The sequence below is a fragment of the Copadichromis virginalis genome, linkage group LG8 (genome assembly GCF_057382275.1).
Source record: "Copadichromis virginalis isolate Kocher_CV1m ecotype Utaka linkage group LG8, C_Virginalis_male_GT1.1, whole genome shotgun sequence".
NCBI classification, from domain to species: Eukaryota; Metazoa; Chordata; class Actinopteri; order Cichliformes; family Cichlidae; genus Copadichromis; species Copadichromis virginalis.
In genome coordinates, this window is record NC_140625.1 from 18,123,024 (window position 1) to 18,128,833 (window position 5,810).

Sequence of the window (5,810 nt, forward strand, 5' to 3'; positions counted from 1 at the left end):
CTGTATGGCCCGTCATATGGTGGACGCAGCAGAGTCCTATGGGCATCGTGCCTGACGAAAACGAAATGAGCAGAGTCCAACGAACTCGGAACAAAAGTGTCAGGCAGGCAGTGGTGCACAGGACCAGGAACAGGAAATGAGTCTCTTGGGGGGCGAAAAGGCAACAAAGAGGTATCGAAACATGGGGGAGGGCTCTCAGGTAAGAATTCCCCGGGGACCCGGAGAGGCTGGCCGAGGACCAGTTCAGCCGGGAAAACCCCGAGGTCTTCTTTAACCGCGCTACGCAATCCCAGCAAAACCCACGGAAGACGGTCGACCCAGTCGCCACTTGTTAAGGAAGCCCGGAGCGCGGCCTTAAGTGACCGGTGAAACCGTTCGCACATCCCATTAGCTTGCGGGTGGTATGCTGTGGTGCGGTGGACCTTGACTTCCAGGCCGTCAGCCATAGCAGACCAAAGCTCGGAAACAAACTGGGGGCCCCTGTCCGAGGTAATGTCAGCAGGGGGGCCGAAACGTGAAACCCACGTTGACAAAAATGCCCTGGCCACCGTCGCCGCTGCCGTGGACGCCAGGGGTACCGCCTCCGGCCACCTGGTTGTGCGGTCCACCACAGTCAAAAGGTGCGTGAAACCCTGTGACTGCGGCAAGGAACCAACCAGGTCCACATGAACATGATCGAAACGCCTACCCGGGACACGGAAAGGTTCGAGGGGTGCCTGTGTGTGCCGGTGGATTTTCGAGCGTTGGCATGGGATACAAACTGCCGCCCATTCTTTCACCAGCTTGTGAAGGCCCGGCCAAACAAACCTGGCGCTGACCAGCTTGACCGAGGCCCGGACGCCGGGATGAAGGGCAAGGACGTCCGGGTCAGCACGTTGCTCGGCGGCCATGGCAGCGTAGTCGATGCCGACATACACCGGAGAAACCAACACACGTGAGAGACAGTCAGCGACGTGATTGGACTTACCAGCCACATGCTGAATGTCTGTGGTAAACTCTGAAATGGCCGCCAACTGGCGCTGCTGGTGTGCGCTCCATGGGTCAGAGACCTTGGACATCGCAAACGTCAAAGGTTTGTGGTCAATGTACGCAGTAAAGTTGCGACCCTCGAGGAAAAAACGAAAATGTCGTGTCGCGAGATGCAGGGCCAGCAACTCCCTGTCAAAAACACTGTACTTGCGTTCAGCATCCCGGAGCGTACGACTGAAAAAGGCAAGCGGTTGCCAGAGACCTGAAACCCGCTGTTCCAACACCCCACCCACTGCCACGTCAGAGGCGTCGGTGAGGGCATAGCGCCGAAGAAGCAGCTCTTTGAGGGCGGCGTAGTTCCCTTGGGCGGGTGGGTCCCGGAGAAGCGCCATCGCGCGACGGGTGGCCAGCGGGTCGAGCGAGGCCACCACATGGTGATACTTCGTGTCGTCAGCCGAGATGCCGCGAAGGGCGAACTGAGCCTCCACGTGTACAAACCATGATGGGGGGTCATGGAGCCAAAAGTCCGGCAGTTTCAGCGCCACAGCGAACGTAGCTGCAACAGGAGGCGGAGGTCCGGCGGCCGCTGATGCATCCATAGGGGAGTCTGCGTTATCTACGGCCCGTTGCATGCTCGAGTCAGGGGTCACCAATGTGGAGGTAAGCATCAACGACACAGAGCTCTCAGTTCTCACTCCTTCTTTATTCGTCTCCAACATCAACTGCGCATATCGCTCCACAAAACACAGGAACACACTTCCTATACACTGGGTGTGAGTGGAGCCCTCTAGTGGTCCACCACAACAGTACTTTTGAAAGACAGCCTGCTTACTGTAAAATCACGTTAGAATTCATACAGCAATTTGTTACAGTACAGATGGCATAACAAAGGCAATACATGATTAGGAAATAGGAAGGGAATGAGACACAGGCGTATACAATTGATAGGAATAAAAAGAATAAGGGAGGAGAGGGCAGCAAAACTAACACAGGACATGAAAGAAAACTAACCTTTAAAGTTAAACAGGCCATCAAGTAGCTAAATCATGAATGCAACAAGACAAAGACAGGCAAAAAAGAAGCACTAAGGAGACCAGTACTGCTACTAAAAAACACAAAAAACCCCCAAGATGATGCAAAAACTAAAACTCATTACTGAAATACAGATGAAACGTACACACACAATAAAGGCTAAATAGAACTGAGACTTATAATATCCTAAAACAACAAATTAAGAGAGAGCGAGCAGAGATTCAAATCAACCAATCGGATGATGAAATTCAGATGCATCGTATGTCATCACTCTGTCACTTTGAGTCAGTTAAGCAGTAGTCGGTAACCATGGTGATGGCTTTCTGTGTGGCTGACTGTAACCAGCTGTCATAAGTTCTCTGAAATGGGCTTGGCACTTCTCTTGCAAAACAGCTTATCCAAACTGTAACTCAACTCGACCTAGTTTAATAACCCAGAGTACCCTAAGAAGTTGATCAGTGTTTTTCCGTTTTTTGTGGGGGTCCTTCGTGTTAAAATTGTGTGTCATGGGTTGCGGTCTCTAAGAATCCTCGATCGAATTATAAATGATCTCTACGGGTAGTTAAATAGCACTCCTCTAATTCAAATGCCTACAGATCACAAATTGTAAGTCTGTCAACTTCGAAAAAAAGACATTGTTTGGAAGAAAATGAATTTTCCTTCCATTTGGTGCTAAAAATTAAGCCTGCAGAGTAGAAACTGTGGGCTCAGCAGCAGGTCAGAGAGGGAAAAAAAAAGAAAATAGATATTCTGCTTCTCCAGCTCTGTTGGTTAATTTGTGCGTAGTATCAGGTGCAGTTTTAAATCTGAAAAAATCAATTGGAACTACTTCGATTTCAGTTCTTAATTCATGAGGCAAATAAGCAGAAACGGATGGATAATGCATCCACACAACCAGGAAAATATAACCAATCAGAATAGAAGTCAAAACATTTAAGATTGAACTCATAATACTTGTATCAACATAAGGTCTGCTAATAAGGACAATACAAAACAGTGACACATTTACTATGGCAATTACACATACAACAATTAATTAAACATTCCAGTGATATTAAGAGTTTATTACTGTATAAGTGAGAAGCGCTTACTTGCATACTGTGTATTATTTATGTTCAGCCAGTTATTAAAAGTCTTTCAGAGCTCAAGTTGTAATTATATATTATGTGGGGTGATGACTTGCAACGAATAAATTAATAATTGTTTGTCATTATCGTCGCTTTTGCTTCCTTTATTGTTATTTAAGTCCAGCTTTCACGCCCTTCATCGCTCTCCCATCACTCCTTCTTCCATCATCACCCTCTGCAGCCTTCTCTCTCCCTGCCTTTCATTACTTTGGCTCTCTTACACTTCATCTCTCTCTCCCATCATGCCTGAAAGACTTACGAAAAAAATACGTCTGGCTAATCACCAAAATGCACACAGGGCAACATCTATTAAAAATGCAACTTTAACTGACGCAGTTTTCATATCATCTAACTCTTCACCAGTCCTTAGAAGGGCTGGTGGCCGCCCCAGCTGACACTGGACACAAGGCAGAGTACACCCAGGACAAGATGCCCATCAAGTCATCAGCCTCGCATTCATACAGACTTCTGATTTGAAGCCACTAACTTCACCTAACATGCATGTCACATAATGTATGAACTCCTGCAGAAATAAACGCCCACTACAGCGGGGAAAGCACTCCACAGTTTAGTGCCCCAGGTTCACGTTCACACCCAGGTAACGGTACTACCCACTGTACTGCTGTTAAATAAAATACATGAATTTAAATGTAATTTCTCAGCGAATGTGAGCGACATTTGTTTATCCTTCTCAAAGAAGCACATTCATCCACACCTCCTTATATACGGTGTCCTTGTGAACTCACAGTTCCTGTTTGAAACCTTCCCAGTCTAATGAATAAATTATTGCTCTTCACCCTCCACAAAACCAGCCACAGCCATGCATGTTATGACACTGTGCACACTAACAAGCCAGGCTGGAGGAAAGCAGAGTGAGGAGAAAGAAGCTGGAAAGATTGAGATGTGACTCAGGCCATGAGTTTGCAATCAATTAGGGGCCTAATAGATATTCCCCAGGCCTCTATGTTTCAAGGAGAAAAAGGAAACTTATTTTCAATACCCTGACAGCTTGATTAAATGTTCCACCCAATGACATTAGAAAAGGACCGGGATGGATATTTTTGTGTTGCTGTAAAATAAGCAGCCATTATCACACCAATGTAATAATAATGTTCCACAGAAATGCTCATTACAAAGCATAATTAATGAACAACCAAATCCTGCCAAGCCCAACTCCAATGGATTCCAGGCTTGATTTCCCCATGCTGTTCCATGTGGGCAAATTTAACTGAGATAAGGCTAATGAACTGCTCTGCTTTCTGCTAGAGAAAAACGAAGCTCACGCTGTTTGAGACTTCTTTTTACACTTTCGACAGCCAGAGAATAAATTAAAGGAAGTTATATTGTGTCTGGTTTGCTTTTTTCCCCACCCGACTGTAGATGAACCAAGTCCAAGTCTGACTCGTCAAGGACCAAATCTCAAATATTCCCTTCAAAATGTTAAAGAGAAAGTGTAGAATATAGTCTTGAAGGGGAAAATTAAGAACACACTTAGATATGATGAGGCCTGAAATTTAGAGTCAAAATGATACTTAAATTTTATTTTTTAATTTAATACAGAATGTTTCATTTTATAATATTAACCTATCAGTTTGAATAAGTCTGTGGAGGCGATTTCAGAATACTTTTTCCTTTATTAATGAAAGCATGCGCTCAAGCTGCATCTTCTGCAAAGGTCTGTGCAAAAGCTTTCCCTGCACGATGTGAGAATTTTCTAAAGGGCTTTGCGTGGTGTCAGGAATACTTGACTTGCTCAGATTTTAAGTGGCACACAAAATTATCAGCAAGGTTTAGGTCAGGTCACTGCGACTGCTACTTCTCCTCCGAGATAGCTACAAGGCAGACTTCTTGAGTTCTTTAGTACTAGTCTCGACAGTGTAGACAGAATTGTTTTCACCTTTTGAGTTTGTGTGTGATGATATCAAACTATGATGAGGACCCGGGAGGTTTGAAGTACTTTGGCAGGTGTCTTTTTCTCTCGCTGTCTGTCTCGCTGTTTCTCAACACAACAGTGCCACAAATATACAGTCATGAAACTTTAAGTTATGGTGGGTAAGATCAAAAGCAAGACAGTTCAAAAATTTGTATAGTCTGAGCCATGTGTACTGAGCACTCCTCTAATAATTTAGTAATGACAGTTGAGTACTCCAAAGATGGCAAGTTTTGGTGTTCATCTTCTAATGCTGTGATTACTTTGGGCTGCCCGATTGTTTCTTTGGATGGAACTTTTCCAGTCCTAGAGGGACCCGTAATGCTAGCTTTCAGTCTAGCCCTCATTTGACTGTGACCAAGCCCCATATGACATTCTGACACTTTTACTTAATTCTGATGCCACATTATCTGGGTAAACTGAGGACAGGTCATATTAAAAGTAAGTAAATAATGGCTACAAGTGGATGGGAAGTGCCCTCAAGAAGCCTGTCATTTTAAATTTTTGTGTTTTTAGCGCGATAATTAATCTATTAAAGTTGGCTGAACTAAGAGTTTATAAGATCTTCGTGTCTCTACCCTTATTTTCTGTACGGAATGGCTATAAGAGTGCCGATTGACATCTGTATTATGCGATAAGCCATAAGTGTGGGAGTTTAAGGAAACATACATTGAATCATATTTAATAGTAGAACCTTTGCCTATCTATATTTTACATGATGCCTCTGTCTATATGATGTCTTGATCTTATGA